Raw genomic sequence first — 17,316 nt, 5'->3', positions numbered from 1 at the left:
TCCCAGTACTTTGGGAGGCCGAGATGGGCAAATCACGAGGTCACGAGTTCAAGACCAGCCTGGTCAACAGGCCTGGGTTTCCCCAAACCCCGTTTCTACTAAAAACACAAAAAATTAGCTGGGTATAGTGGCAGATATCTGTAATCCCAGCTACTCGGGAGGCTGAGGCAGGAGAATCGCTTGAACCTGGGAGGCAGCGGTTGCAGAGAGCCAAGATCGCGCCACTGCACTTCAGCCCTGGAGACAGACTGAGACTCCGTCTCAAAACAAAAAAAGAAAAAAGAAAAAAGGAAAAAGAAATCCAAGGTAATCCACAGATAAATTATTAGAATCAACAAATTTTTTCATCAAAGCATCAAAGTTGTTTGATTAAAGATCAACATATTGAAATGAATTGCAGTTGTATATACCAGCAAGAAACAAAATGAAATTTTAGAACCACTTTCAAAAGTATTAAAAATACTAAATATCAAGGAATAAACCTAAAAAAAAAAAAGCAAGGCCTTTATGTAGGAACCTATGAAATGTTGCTAAGATAAATGAAAGAATATTTGAATAAAGATATTTATCAAGCCCATGCATTAAAAACTCAATACGTAATATGTCGATTGTAATACGTCAGTTCTCTACAAACTGATCTATAAGTTCAAGGAATTCTAACCACAATCCCAATTAGTGAGTGAATTTAACAAGTGGATTATACAATTTATATGAATATTCAAAGGGCCAAGAATATTCAAGACACCCTTGAAAAGGACAAGATGTCAAGGTTTCACGTAGGTTATTACATCTTATAATAAAACTACAGTAATTAAGATATTGCAATATTAGCATAAGGATGGAGAATATGCCCGTGGAGGAAGATAGAATGTAAAAATATACGATGCATGTATAAACATTTAATTTTTTAATAGGTGGCATTGCACAGGCATGGGATAATTGTCTTTATTAATAGTTCTGGGACATTTTGGTATGCATCAGAAAAAAAATAATGAAGCTAAACCCCTATATCACACTATTCATAAAAACTCCAATTAGATTATGGAACTATATGTAAAAAGCAAATCAAAATGTTTTCTTAGAAAATAATGCCAGAGAATATTCTCATGAATTTAGGATAAGGTCAGTTTATTTTATAATTGAAATGCATAAAGCAATCATGATGAGCACATTAAAATTAAGAAATCATGCTTATCAAATAAATAGCATCAAGGAAGTGAAAAGGCAAGCCATACAAAGATAAAAGATGTTTGCTAAATGTATGACCAGCAAAGGATTAGTGGGTGCCAGGGGTCAGCAGACCTTTTCTGTAAAGGGCCAGATAGTAGATAATTCAGACTTTGCAAGCTGTATGGCTTCTGTCTCAGCTACTAAACTCTGTCATTGCAGCATGATAGCAGCATGAAAGTAAGTGTGGCTGAGTTTCAATAGCATTGCATTCACCAAAATACTGCAGGTCAGATTTGGCCCATGGTCCAGAGTTTACCCATTATTGGTATATCGAATATATAAAAGGTTTCTATAAAACAATTAAAAAAAACAATTAAAAGACTGGCAACCCAAAATAAAGAAAGAAAAGAAAAAAGGAAGGAAGGCTGTTAAACAGTGTTAATCACCAGATAAATGTTAACTAAAATCATAGGAAACATTATTTTATACTCTCCCAGTAACTAAAATTAGACAGAACGAAAATACCAAGTGTTGCCAAGGATTTAGATAAGCAAGCAGAAATGATGAGCAATGTACTGATGTTGAGAGTGTAAATTAGTACCACTACTTTAGAAAGTTCGCTGGCATTACTGACTAAGATACATAAACCTCATGACCCTTCAACTCCACACCTAGATATACCACAAAGAAATGAATGCACGCATGTTTCTGGGACATGGGTTCACAGCATCCTTGTTCATAAGAGCCCAAAGCAAAAGCAGCCCAAATATCCATCAGTACTGTAGATAAACAAACGCTGGCATATCATTCAGTGGAATGCTTCATCGTAATTAACACATTACAGCTATTTTGCACCAATGTACATTGATCTCAGGAACATGATATTGGATAAAACAAGCCAGCCCAAAATAATATTTGCTTTATGCTTCCATTTAAATACATTTCAAAACTAAATCAAATTTCAATCGTGTTTGGGCAGTAAATGTAGGAAGAAAAAGTATGAAGACAAGCAAGGAAATGACTAGCATGGAAGTCAAGATTATGGTTAACTTTGAAGAGAAGGGAGGAATTTGGATTGGAAAGGGTGCACAGGGGTTTCTGGACACTGTCAACTTTATGCTTCCTAATCTGCATGATGCATACATGAGTGTCAGCTTTATAAGGCATGTAGGTGTGACCTTACATTTTACACAGTTTCCTGTATACACTAAAAAGGCAGTTTAGAACAAAGGTCATGCAGTATAATTTCTAATTGTCTAAATATATAAAGATAGAATGGTATTTATGGAGCATTAAAATGTCTATTAAAAACAGGTGCCAAAATATATTAACAGGGAGATTATGTATCAATAATAGGATTTGATGTAATTAAAAATAAATCTTATATTTGGTTATGTTTTTATATTTTCTACTCTGATCTTGGATTGCTTAGATTATATAAAACAATAATAATGAGAAAAATATTTCCCCAAGTGAAATGCACATATCTACCTTCTGCTTGAATAAAAGCTAGGTGGTATTATAATTAATAGCATTTAAATATAAATTTACCAAAGGAGTCTTAAGTTCTGATCTTGATTACTTAGAAATGAAAATGTGGGTAACCGTACTTATCCTTCCTCTACCTTCTCTAGGTCTTTCTTTTCTCCACAAGCATAAAAATGCATATGTGAGTTGAACAAAATAAACTGGGTTTTCCCAGAGTGTGGCCTACTATATGTGACTATTTTAAGTCCTGTGCATATATACACACACACCCACGCACACGCGCGCGCGCACACACACACACACAGAGTATGGTGCTTCAAAGAGTTAATGCATACATATTTCGTGTAGAATTTGCAGACACATGATCTGAAGTGCATCCTCATGAACCCAATGCCCTCCTGAGGAATAATTCAAACAGAGGAAGAGTTTCCCTGTCCAGGAAGGTACTTGGACTTCCTATGAATTCAAATACACTGAGGTTGAAGTGACTTTGTAAAAAGTATCTGAGGCAACTCTTAGTGCCTCTGGGAAAATTTAGTCTCATAATGCGTGTTGAATATTTTTACATCTTTATACACTTCATAATATCTTTGTTTTCCCCAGCCTTTATTATTACTTATGTATACTTCTCTATTCAATACTTACCAAACCCTGAGGCTACCCAATAATAGTGTAACGTTCTTCACTTCAATGAACTTTAACAGAAACCAATGCATTTTAACTGAATTTTTGTTTATCTCAAGGAGCACATTTTAATGAAATCAATACATTCTTGCTGAAAGCCACATGAATCCATCGGAAAGAATACATTGTTACCGAAACCAATATACACTTTTAGAATGTCTGTATGTTTTAGCGTAAGCATAGCCATACATTTCAGCTGTAACCAATATATTTCTGAAGGACTGATACCAAGAAAGCCTTATTTCATAGTGAAGTCAATTCAGTCTTACAGAAACTAATACTGTATTCCATATTCCTGAGCCAGCAGTGTCAGGCTAAATGAAGACTATGATTTATATTGCTGAAAAATGTAAATATTTCCAGAAATGACTTTAAAATAAAAGTAGTTTTGAAAGTATATAAAGTATTTTAGTATCTTGATTAGAGTTACAAAAGCAGCCGGAGAAAAGTTTTTGAATGGAAAAGTTAAGGGCCTTGTGTATAATGTGTGTTTTGGTTAAATATGCATTAAATATATACGCTAAAATATATTTGTTATTATATTTAGGTATTAGTTGTTGAATTTTCAAAAACTCCTGTTTATTTATTTGAATGCCCAGAAAAAGGATATCCTTCAAGAAAAATCAGATGTTAAAATATTTAGAGATTTCCTGTCCCAGAAATATAACATCTTCATCCAACCTAAAAATGACACAAACTCTTAATAGTCTCCCTATAATTCCCCTCATCCTTCAAAAATGTGAATAATAATAGAGTTATTACTAGTCAAAAACTAATAGAGGAACACCGAAGGAAAAACATTCAAGCAATGACTCAACAATAAAATGGTCAAAGAAAAAGATTTAAAACAAGTCATACAGATTTGTGTATATGTGTGCATGTACGTATGCATGTTTGCTGAATTTGTACTTACCATTGCAAAAGCCTCTTGGCCTGAATTATGTAATACCATTTTCTACACTGAGATTGGCCTGCTACACTTTGTACTTAGCCCAGACAGAAATTCTAAAAGCATTACCTGTTAGAAAACTAACATTTTAAAATTCAAATGTGCTTGTATTTAGAAGTGACTGGTTATATCCCAAGACGTTATCTAATTGGGAGAGTAACCTTGTTGTATAATTTATCCAGAGTTGGAAAAGCGAGGGCAGTCTGCTTCCCTAGACATCTTTATTTGCATTTTTAGTTTGCTGCGCTAATGACATTTCCAGAGGATGAAGAAAATGAAGAAAAAAAATCATACGAGAGAAAGTATAATAAACCCAAAAATATTTTTAAAAGCATCTCTCAGGAAAGCATGAATCCTAGTTAAAATTAAAATATTTCTAGTATATTTACTTGACATTCATATAAGCAATATAAAATCACACAAGCCATCTATCTACTTGACGTTTTTGATTAGGAAAAGTAGATAAAACACCAAAATTTAAAAGTAATGACATTATTCTTGCTAAATAAATAAATTAGTAAAGGAAAAGAAAAAAAAATACGCGGAGCAGATACTAAAGCAAAAAAATGGGACAGGAAACTTTTTCCCTTATGAAAGCAATTCTTTAAATCATTCAAAGTTCCCTGGCTTCAAGGCTTCTGTGTAAACTTGTATCCGCTAGCTGTGTCTCTGTCACTACAATGATCCCAACTCCTAAGTAGCTCTTACTTTTCCCTGGGGTTTATTTTTCTAGAGGGGTACAATTCAAATGCAGCATTCTGCTTTAAAGATCAGCCTTTACAATAAATACTTATAACTTTCTAAATTGGGTGTGTGGACTCCAGAAATGAAGGCAGGCAGTGAGTCTCAAAAGCACTTCTAATACAACAAGAAACATCACAAAAATAAGTGCTGTATTCTCTTACTTCCCTTTTACAGATCCCTAGTTTTTGTTCAACTGAACAATATTCTGGCTGGGCGTGATGGCTCACGCCTATAATTCCAGCACTTTGAGAGGCCAAGGTGAGTGGATCACCTGAGGTCAGGAGGTCAAGACCAGCCTGACCAACATGGTGAAGCTCTGTCTCTACTAAATACAAAACATTGCCTTGGCATGGTGGCACATGATTGTAATCCCAATTACTTGGGAGGCTGAGGCAGGAGAATCGCTTGAACCCAGGAGGTGGAGGTTGCAGTGAGCCGAGACTGTACCATTGCGCTCCAGCCTGGGAAACAAGAGTGAAACTCTATGTCAAAAAAAAAATTAATATTCTGAAGTTAATCATTTTAGCCTTTGATCTGTGCACTTTGCTGTCAAGCTTGTCTGCTACTTGGATGCTGGCCTCATTGAAGCCATTTCTAGCATCATTTCACTGGGCCTCATACCGTTAAACTGGGCAACTCTGCCCTCTCCATGTGCCCTGAGCTATTCCACTCAAGCCTGGTCTCTTACCTTCCAGCTTTCCACTTCTGCATCTGCTATTTATTCACCCACATTGAAGAAACTCCCATCATTCTTAGTCATGGAGCACCACATCATTCCAATCATCAAAGAATGGCTTGAAATAGAACCCCCTTCACAAACCCTTCCCATGGCATGTTGCCTTTTTGTTGGGAGTAAGCTGTAGGCACTTATTATATCTTGTCTTGCACTCACACATTGCTCTTCACATCCATCAAAGTCTCCTTTCTTTTCATTTCACAACCACTCCATAATTGACCTCCTCTCATCTGACTTCACTGTGTCAAGCAGTCAAGCAGTCCTTAAGCAGTAGAAACAAACTGCTGTAGCTGGTAGGTTGGTGCCCACACTTTCATAAGTTCAAGCAGAAAAGATGTAATGATTCCAAATGAATTTCAACAGTTTACTGCTCACAGCACAGAAGGCCTGGGTTTCTTGTTCACATGAGTTCCCCTAACTAGCTTTGCAAGTACCACAGGGGTGAGGTCAGTGCTGCACACACATGGATCTGGGTCACAGCTGAGGACTCCAAAATAAGAGACCTGGATCTTATCTATGGGCCACTGGCCAACCTGCTAGTTCTCCCCTCCAGGGAGAAACAGCTATCTTGATTATCTAGAATGCTCTAGTGACGGAAAGGAGACATTATCACTCTGGAATGATTCCAGGAAGAGAAAGATCTGAATCTCTCTGGAGGGAAACATGGTCTGCAACTTCCCAAGGTTATCTAATATGCAAACAACCTTGAGCAAAGCCCTCAACATCCTTTGCTCAGAAGACACGCATCAATGCCAGACCATGGCAAATGATCTCCCTGCATACTTCCATAACCAGCCCAGATCTCACGGTTTATCATGTCAACAGTTTTCTTGCCAATAGCTGCAGCTCCCTCTACACCCTGTCCTGCCACACACACCTTGCCAACACTGATTATCTAGCAGTTTTCCTATTAACTTTTTTGTGAATTTACTTAGGCAAGGTTAGGAGAAAAACCTTCCCAGAGCAAGCTTGATGGCATTTCAATGTAGTTATCTCCAAGTTCAGGTAGGCCCTCAAAACTTCTCCACAAGCCTTTTCTTGTCTTTGATCAGGTCGTTTTCCCCTCCCCACATTGGCTATTTCAAACCCTCATATCTCCTACAGGCCTTCACAATTCCCTGTAAATCAACTGGCCTCCAACCAAACAGAATATCTACACCACAGACCCAACATAAATGCTCAAGCCCTATGTTCTCAGGCAGAGTTGCTTCTTGTTTTGCCCTAGGTTTATGCTTTAATCTCTTATGTCTTATGGCTGTGTCTCCACCCAAATCTCATCTTGAAGTGTAGCTCCCGTCATCCCATCATGTCATGGGAGGGACCCGATGGGAGGTAATTGAATCATGGGGGCAGGTTTTTCCTATGCTGTTCTCATGATAGTAAGTAAGACCCAAGAGATCTGGTAGTTTTATGAAGGGCAGCTCCCCTGCACACACTGTTTTGCCTGCCGTCACGTAAGACATGGCTTTGCTTCTCTTTGCCTTCCACCATGACTGCGAGGTCTCCCCAGCCATGTGGAACTATGAATTCACTAAAGCTCTTTCCTTTATAAATTACCCAGTTTCAGGTATGTCTTTATTAGCAGCATGAGAACAGACTAATACAATGTCATTCCTTTCCAAGACTTTCTCTGTCATATTTTTCTCTCCATCCTGCCTCTTCATCTTCTTTATTTCATATTTTCCCTGAAATTCAAGCTGGCTAAATTTCTTTTTATCTTAAAAATAATCAGTCTTAATTACGTCTCCTGTGCTCTTTATTGATCATCCCACTATCTGTCTTTCTTTCATAGCTAAATTCCTTGGTAAAGATAATATAAACTAACACTTACCTCTCTGCCTGCTGCTTTCACATCATACCAACCTGCTTTCCTACAGAGAAATGACCAACCACTTACTGGCTGCAATGGACAAAATGTTTTTGTTAAAACAAAACATTTCATATGTTAAAACCTTAATCCTAAGTGATGATTTTAGGACATGGGGCATTTGGGAGGTGATTCGTTTATGAAAGTGGAACCCTCATGAATGGGATTAGTGTTCTTATAAGAAGAGGCTCAGCTGGATTCAGTAGCTCACGCTTGTAGTCCCAGCACTTTGGGAGGCTGAGGTGGGTGGATCACCTGAGGTCAGGAGTTCCAGGTCAGCCTGGCCAACATGGGGAAACCCCGTCTCTACTAAAAATACAAAAATTAGTTGGGTGTAGTGGTGAGCTCCTGTAATCCTAGCAACTCAGAAGGCTGAAGAAGGAAGATCACTTGAACCCAGGAGGCGGAGATTGCGGTAAGCTGAGATCACACCACACTGCACTCCAACCTGGCAACAGAGTGAGATTCCATCTCAAAAAAAAAAAAAAAAGAAGAAGAAGAAGAAGAAGAAGAGGCCAGAGGACTAGCTAGTGCTCTTTTCACTGTGTGAGGATACAGGAAGGAGCCAGCATTCTGCAACTTGGAAGAAAGCTCCCACCGGAACCCAACTATGCTGGCATCCTAATCTCAGACTTTCAGCTTCAAGAACTGTGAGAAATAAATGTCTATTTCTAAGCCACCCCATCTGTAGTATTTTGTTATAGAATTCTGAGCTGACTAGACAATGGCCAAATCAAACATACTTTTCAGCCCATTTCCTACGTTTCCCTTCTGTGGTATGACATGTTGTTGATCTCCAAGTCTTTGAAATCACTTCTCCACCGCTATACTATAAGCTCCTTAAGAGAGAAACCATGTCTTCTTCATCTTCATGTACTCACTTCCCCACAGAGTGACCGCACATAAAAATGGCTAAATAAATGATTTTTTGCACTGATTATCTCCCTTCATATTGGCGCTTTCTCTTTTACTCCATTAGTTTACCATCCTTTACCTTCCTTTTAAAAGCTGGAGTCTACCCATGACCTCTCCTCTTCCTTGCTCTGAAGCCACAGACTGACTTCCTAACTAAATTGCTTATTATGCCACAAAACTTCTTCTCTTTTGCAGGCATCCATGGATTTCTGATCATTACTGGACTTATCAATCTATAACATAACCCCTGACATTCAACATGTTTAAAACTCAACTCATTATACCTACCCACCTTAAAACCTCCTCCATTCTTAGTGTTCCCAAACGTAGTAGTACCACCCTATGCTGAGTCATTCGAGCCAGAATTATGAGACACATGCTCCATATATATACTTTCAGTGAGTTTCTTTGAATTTAATCTAGCCAGCATCCCTCCAGCCAGTCCCATTTCTGCTGCATGTGACTGTCTTAGTTGAATCCCCTGTTATTTCTCATCTAAAATATTGCAACTGCTCTTCCTGTTCTTACCCATTCTCCGCACGGCTTCTAAAGTGATTATTTGGCAAGTCAAACATAACTCGGTCAATACTCAGTTTTAACTTCTCCTCATTGCTTAGAGAATAAAGTGTAAGCTCCTTAGCAAGCCATACCCAGTCCTGTTCATGGTCTCAGTGTACACTGCTGACCTCTGGTGGAGATTTTTATTTTACTCTTTTTCCGTTACTTGTCTTTGTCAAACAAGGGAATTGTATACCAATTACTTTCATAATAGCAAACACAAAAAATATTTTGGAAGTCAATTTACATACTGTGTGGGACCTGTCAACTGCACAGGTGAAATTGAGACAGATAACCTATCAAAATCACTAGAATTTGCTCGTTGCTTACCTGCTAGTCACTCATTAACTTACAAGTACTTTTACCCTCTTTTAATTCAAACTGCTACAAAAAAGATTGGAAGACTGGATATTGATGTATGTCCAGTGTGGCCCATTTAAAACATCTGCCATAACCATTTAAAAGCCGTTAATTCATATCCATTTACCTATGCACACATCAATTACAACTAGTGAAATGCATTTGTCAGTTTTTTCCCCCTTCCCTTCATCTCTGAAACATTCTAACACAAAATTGTGCTTGCTGAAAAAATCTGGGGACTAATAAATTAATGTTTTATTTTGTCTTAATGCCTTTTGGAAAAAAACACAGTCCTGATTGTCATATTCCTCTTATGCTTAAGTGCAACAATTGGAACTCAAGAATAGCCCCATGTTTTGCAAGATATGAAAAATAGTTTGAAGTCCGAAGTTCCACCCGCCATATCTAATGATGATCACAGACTCAGTTACAGAAAGTTTTCCCTCAGTAAACACGGAAGAAGTGGGTACTTCTTATATTACAAAGATACAATGGCAATCTGTCTGCATGTGACTTTTTAAAAAAACATGGGACCTCTGGATTCTAATTTCTAAAGTTTGAATAACTTTGGACAAGTCACTAAATGTCTGCAAATCTTAGCATAAAGCAATACAAAGTTCTTGGAGGTAAAGAGAGGTGTGTGTAGACAGGGACTATCTCTCTGATATATGGTCAGAGACAAAAATGATGAAAAGCCCAGCCCTGGCAAGTTCTGAGGGAAAAACCAAGCAGAAAGGAACAATACAGAATAAGCTCATTTCTTGGGAGATCAGCAGGTCAGTGGGCCCTGGAGCAGAGGGATGGAAATGATCAGACGGGACATTGAAGAAGTAGGCAGCTCAGACCACACAGTTCTTACAGACCATGCAAAGAATTGGGATATGATTCTAAGTTTAAAATGGGAGCCACTGGAGGGTTGGAAGCAGGAGAATCATGTGATTTAAGTTTTTAACTTTTCACTCTGGAGACAGGGAAGCTGGTCAGGAGGCTATTGCAGTAGGACAATATTGCAATAGGGCTGCCACGATAGAACATGAAAGTGACTTGGTCTTAGCTGCCGTGGCATGATGAATAACCAAGTATGAGGTGCACGGTTAATAACCAATTTGAAATGTGTTTTGAAATGAAATGTGTTTTGAATGAAGTTGCATGCTATGATAAATTATCATTTAATTCTCATTTTTAAGATTACTGAAGCTTAGATTTTTTTTTTTTTTAGACAGAGTCTCGCTCTGTCACCCAAGCTGCTGGAGTGCAGTGGTGTGATCTCGGGTCACTGCAACCTCTGTCTCCCAGGTTCAAGTGATTCTGCTGCCTCAGCCTCTCAAGTAGCTGAGACTACAGGTGCAAGCCCCCACACCCGGCTAATTTTTGTATTTTTATTACAGATGGGGTTTCATCATTTTGACCAGACTGGTCTTGAACTCCTGACCTCAGGTGATCCACCTGCCTCAGTCTCCCAGAGTACTGGGATTACAGGCGTGAGCCACTGCACCAAGCCTGAAGCTTAGATATTAAGTGATTTATCCAATGTCACACGACCATTTGGTTGCAGATTTAGAACACAAACCTAGTTCCTGCGGCTTCATATCTGTAATTATACCTGTTACTCTAGAATAACATTTAATAGCACCAACTTAACATTATTATGAGGCCATGGGCCACTTTTAAGAGTTACAGAATTTTTGAGTTGGTAGGAACTTCAAAGATTATCTCCTTTCACACTCTCACTTTACGGATAAGGAAACCAAGGCAAGTTTTGTATGTTTGCTTTTGTTTTATTTCTGTTTTTTCCACCTTAACTGACTTTCTAAAGCTTCTCAACAAGTAACTGACAGAGATGGCAACAAGTTAAAGTATCTTGATTCTTAGAGGGATGTTATTTCCACAACAGCATAGCAAGTCCATTATTTGGTGCTTTCTATGACAGGAAACACATATTTTGAAAGTATAGAGAGAATTTTGCCTACTTTACAGTTATATCCAAATTTATCTTGTTCTTCAAAATAATGGCATTTGCAGCAACCTGGATGGAACTGGAGACTATCATTCTAAGTGAAGTAACTCAGGAATGGAAACCCAAACATCGTATATTCTCACACATACACAGGTGCTAATCCATAAAGATGCAAAGACATAAGAATGATAAAATGGACTTTGGGGACTCCAGGGAAAGGGTGAGATGGGAGTAAGGGATAAAAGGCTACAAATTGGGTTACAATGTATCCTGCTCGAGTGATGACTGCACCAAAATCTCACAAATTACCACTGAAGAAATTACTCATGTAACCAAACACCACCTCTTCTCCAAAAACCTATGGAAATAAGTAATAAAATAAAACAAAATAGAGAACTTGATTTGGCTCACAGAAAAAAAAATTGATATTTTACATGGTTTCTATGTATATAATTAGACATTTCTTCCTTAAAAAAATAAAATAAAGATACTTAAGACACTAAAATCAATAAATAAATTTATCTGGTTCTTTATTAAATATCTATTGAACATCTATTTTTGGGCACTATAATAGATTATAAAGATTTCAAAATTAACATTATAGCCCTCTAGGAGATTATAATCAAATGAGAAAGGCAAAAATAATGCAAAAATATATTTCAATATAACATGGTAAAAGCCAAAACACAGAAATAAACAGAGTCATGAAAACACAGAGAATAGAACGATTACTAACTGTATCTAGAAGAGGAAAGATCGAAAAGTGAATTTTTTTCTAAACCTTGGCCAATAAGCTAGGGATGACTGGCTTTGATTTTACCCCATGAGTAATGGAGGCTAGACAGACAAGAATGAGATTTTCCCTCTCTTGATATTTTCAAAATATAAAAGGGGGGAGAAAGTATTTCCCAAAAATTAAGGAAGTAGAAGAACTGAGCTTTTCTGTGAGAGCTCTTCTCTCTGATCATATTGGAAGAAGGTCATAACAACATTCTCAGGTTATGCGATGGTAGCTCATGCCAAACCTTTATCAAAAAATGCATTACATTTGTGGTTTGTATCTCCAAAGCTGTGTCATTTCACAGCCACTATGTGCTTTCATGCTGTGCATGGAACCGAAACTCAAGAGTATCCATGGAGCAGTGCTTCTATTACAGTTTACTACTGTTTGGTTTCTTCATCTACCTCCTCTCCCAGGATAAGCTCACCCTCCTCTCATTACTCCAACCACTATCTACATGGCTAAATCTCAAATTCATATAGTCAGGCTAGACCTACCAGAGCAAGAAGGACAATTTCCATTTGGGTGGTGTTGAGGGATGTCTCCTTTTCTTGACTGCAATGTGCAAAACAGATTTGCAGAGCTGGTTCAGAAAAAAAAGTTAGCGGCTGAGTCAGAATGTTCAAAATTAAGAGATTAGATGAAAATAACAAAAACAAGTACTAAATATAAAATGAAGAGCACTGATGACCTCTGCTTTGTGCATCCCATTATACCACACACAGTCTTTGATCTAAAACCAGCCGTATTTTACTGTGTTTTCTATTTCACATATGCCTCTTTCTTGTTAGACAATTAGATCATTAGGAGGAAGGAATATTTCTTGCTCATTTTACATTTCTAGTGCTTAGACCAGGGCCTGGTAGAGAAGCACTCAACAACAACAAAAACTAAATGAATGAATAAATAAAAACCGCATCCTGAAGTATTTGGGGCCTTCGTGGTATCTGTTACATCTTAGCAGAATCATAGAATCTCTGAAGCATTAACAAGAGAGGGTTGTTAAAGCCCTCCAGGTGTAACCCCACTCATCAAACAACCCTCTTCTTCCCTGTGTCATCTGAAGACTTAGGGTGATAGACTCACTGTCTTCTAAGGCCATTTACTCATCCTTGAAAGTCTTAAAATTAGAAAGTTGTTTGTTTTAACAAGCTGACATCTCTGGCTTCCTCCCACACATTCTAGCTGCATCCTTAGGGCTTTCAGTGAATAAATACAATCCCTCAGAAGATTCTTTGCTATCGATTTGAGAGCCTTGTCTAGGCCATATTTGATTTCAGACTGAACTTGTTACAAGCTTTAAGTCTTTTCATTCACAAATCCTAATAAAAGATTATTAAAAAACCAATTGAAATTGCTCAGCACAGCAATATCGAAGTGATGGCTCCTTTCTTGAGGTCTTACCTTTGTTTAATCAAGAAGAAAGAAAAGAACTATAGACTTGACACTAGCCATGTGTTATCTACTTTCCACACACTTATTTTCTTCATCTAATTTAATTCTTCTAATCAAATCATGGTATTATCATTTTCCTTTTACAGGAAAGCTAAGAGGCATTGTTTAAAAAGCCAACTGTTCCTGGTTCAAAGATATAATGACCTGCATTTGATGTTATGTTGATTCGACTGAAGGACTGTCATAAATTAATGCATGAATTTAAAAAAAAATACATTTGTTTAAATTGCAGAGAAATTACTTCCCTCTAGGTAGGTACCATAGATTTTGGAATTGAAGTGATCATGGCTTTATTTTCTGGCTCTACTTCTTCATAGCTAAGTCACCTAAAGCAGGTCATGTAACTTCTCTGGGATTTAATGTTCTAATTTGTGAAATTATAGTAGTAATATAGACTAAGGCCAAAGTGAGGATAAAATGGGATCACATATGTCAAGGTGGCAGCACCATGCCCAGCACATGACAATGGTGATGATGATGATGAAGAGAACATTGAGATTCAATTAAATTGAAAATATCATTGCTGGGAGGACCTTTAGCAATTGCCTAATCAAACTCAAACTGACATCAGATCTAGAGGGAGCCAGGGTTTTATTCAAGGTCACAGAGTAAGTTAGCTTCCTGCCACCATTCCCTAGGTCTACTCTCCTCTCTGCAGTCCAGACAAAGCCCTCCAGGTCTATCTAGCATTTCCTCGACAGGATAGAACAGAAATGAGCAGCCCAGCTATCCTTGGTGCTCAGCTTTCCTCTAGCTTGTGTGAGGGGTACGAGAGAGAGAGAGCACAGTCTCGTTCTCTGCACAGGCCCTTTCTCTGGGGTTTCTTTTCTTCACATTTAATTGCTAAGGACAGTCACATAAAAAATAAATAAATCTTTATTTCTGTGGGGTCCATCTGCTCCTACCACTCACCTGCACATGAAAGATGCCTGCTCATGAATGCATCTCAATTTCAAATGAACAGTCAAAGAGAAAAAAAAAAGCTCCCATCAAAGCTGCCTCACAGGGGGTACAAGACTCTGCAACAGCGCTCCTCCTGAGGCAGCAAGTTCATCCTGTCCATTAGCGAGGAGGATAAGAAGGGCCTGTCAGGGCTGCCTCCCCAGGACACAAGGCCCTCGGGCAGACAGATACGCTGAGTGTGAAAAGAAGTTTTCAAAAGCCTTCCTCGCTCCCAGCCTGGGGCAGAGCAAACAGGACTGGGACCATCAAAGCCGGCTGCTGGCCTCCAGGCTGACACCCCAGCTACTGGGTTTTAATTTCACATTCTTACTCTCCCCTGCTACAGTTAGTTTTGGTGATTTTTTTTAGCGTGGTATATTTGTAAAATTATTTTTCTTGGATCTTCTCTCTGACACCCATGTGCTGCAGTGATACAGGATCAAAAAGATAGGTTCCTATCTAATCAGGAAAGAGGAAGGAATTATTAAAATTGTCAGAGGAGGGCTAGGGACACTGAATTCTATTTCTTAGGTGTTTCTACTTTTCATGATACCTCTGTCCGATTTATCCAATCTAAAGAGCAGAGTGATGGGTGCAAATCAATTTTCTACTCTCCCCTGTTTCTTCCCTCAGAAGTGGAGGACAATAATAAGAGGTGGAGAGGGTGATGTAATTTTAGATTCAAAAGAGGGTGGTTTTTAAGTCTTCATAGCCAGTATTACACAGATTGCTGCCATATAATGGAATTCTCCCAAGTATTTTGGAAGGAATCAGCCTTCTGTTCACACATCAACACATATTTGATATTATCAAATTATTTTATAACTTTCAATGTGCTTCCATGTTTATCTCATTTTAAATCTTACAATGACAGCATCAGATGGGTGTAATTATTCATTACTTGTTAACAACAGATAAGCCAGAGTATTCAGGGAAAAGGAGGGAGAACAGTTTGCATGGCACCATTAAGCCTTGGGACATTGTCAGAATAATTGTCAAATAATTCTTTTCATCTAGATTCTCTGTCAAACTGCCTGATACCTGAGCCCAGGGGTGGGAGTGAGGGAGGGGAGTGCAGAGAAGAGAGGAAGGAGGAGAACCTGCTAGTGGCCCCCAGCTCACAAAAATGAACTCAACTCCAGAGGAGGCTATACGGCTAAATGTCATCCTTCTTAGAGCAATTATCACTCAGACCAAGGAGAGACCAGAAACGGGGAACAGGGGCTTCCAGAGAGTTGATGTCCCCAAGATCATGGAATAAACACTTACATTGCCATCAAGATCTGATCTCATCAGGAACCCTAACAGGTCTCCCTGTGAGCCAAATCTCCTCAACCTTTCTAGGAATCAGTTTCTTCATCTATAATAAGAGATGCTTAGACCTCACTGTCTTTCAAATCCTTTTTGACACTAATGTTAAGTGGTTCTAGGACAAATCACAAAACCTACTCAGAGTGTATTATTTTAGAGACTTAAATGGACTCATAAGCTGTAAAGGGAGTTCATGTTGCTTTTCACTAGTCACATGTTTGACTGGCACTGGGGTTAATATTCCAGTTTTAACCTTTTCTGTACTCCAAGCAGAAAATGCCTTAGATTGGAGGAATGGGTATTACGAGCGGGACTGTCACTTTCCGCCATCAGCAGCAGATCTGGGGAAGGAGTCACGCATTAGTTGCAGAATAATGGACCTTTCTGATTTACACACCCTCTAGTCAGCTGGTCTGCTCATCAGGGAAGGTAGATCAATGCAGATCTGGGAAATCAAGGAAAACAAGATGGTGGCACTGGAAAGAAAATGAATAAATGACAGGGAAAAAGAGAAGAGAAGGGATATTCCAATATTGGCACCATGCTTCTCCACATATGTAATGCCTTCAGTGCACCCTCCAAGAAAGGTATGGATATCTCTCCTTTACACGTAAAAATACTAAAGTTCAGAGAGTTTATGTCACCTGCCTAAGGTCATTCAGTGAGTAAATGGGTGAAGCAGAACCTTAAAACCAGTCTATCTGACTAAATCGAAAACATCACACTGTGTTCCTGTCAGTCATAGTCAGCTTTGTAAATTTGTGTTGTGTTGGATAGAATATATGTTAATGGTTATGCTTTGTTTTACACTGGAATTCATTAAAATACTTTGAAATTGAAATAAGCTAAAGACCATGAAATTTCAAAGCCTACTAAGTGACATCATTAACACGGAGGTAGATGATAAAAATCTTTCCCAAGTTCCATTATAAAATAGACTTCCCTCCTATTCACAGGTGGCAAAAATTATCTTAAATCATGTTATACTTTATATTTGGGAGAATTTTATTATTTTGTATTGAATGTTTATGAGGTTTTTTAAATTTTCACTTGGGGAGGTGGGCAGCTCCCAGCATCCATTTCTCTTTTTTCTCCTGCAATACTCTAAATTTTTCACTGGAAATTACACCTATGCCATTTCCAGTCTTCAGTGTTACGGTGGGCACCTGACCCATGTCCCACCTATCAGGACAGAGGATTCACCCGTCTATGTGGATAGGTTTAGGGATTGGTGTGTGATTCAGTCACAAATAATTGGCTGCATAAGGCTTTTTCTGAGACTATTGGAAAAGAAGCATGTTCTCAAATCTGTAGACTCTAACCTGTAAATACATGAGCCCAGAACTGTTAGGGGCCACCAGATAATATCTGAGAATAAAACCACTCAATGTAAGGCAGA

The sequence above is a fragment of the Trachypithecus francoisi genome, unplaced genomic scaffold, assembly GCF_009764315.1.
Source record: "Trachypithecus francoisi isolate TF-2019V2 unplaced genomic scaffold, Tfra_2.0 Contig01474, whole genome shotgun sequence".
NCBI classification, from domain to species: Eukaryota; Metazoa; Chordata; class Mammalia; order Primates; family Cercopithecidae; genus Trachypithecus; species Trachypithecus francoisi.
Note: the sequence above shows the minus strand (reverse complement) of the source record.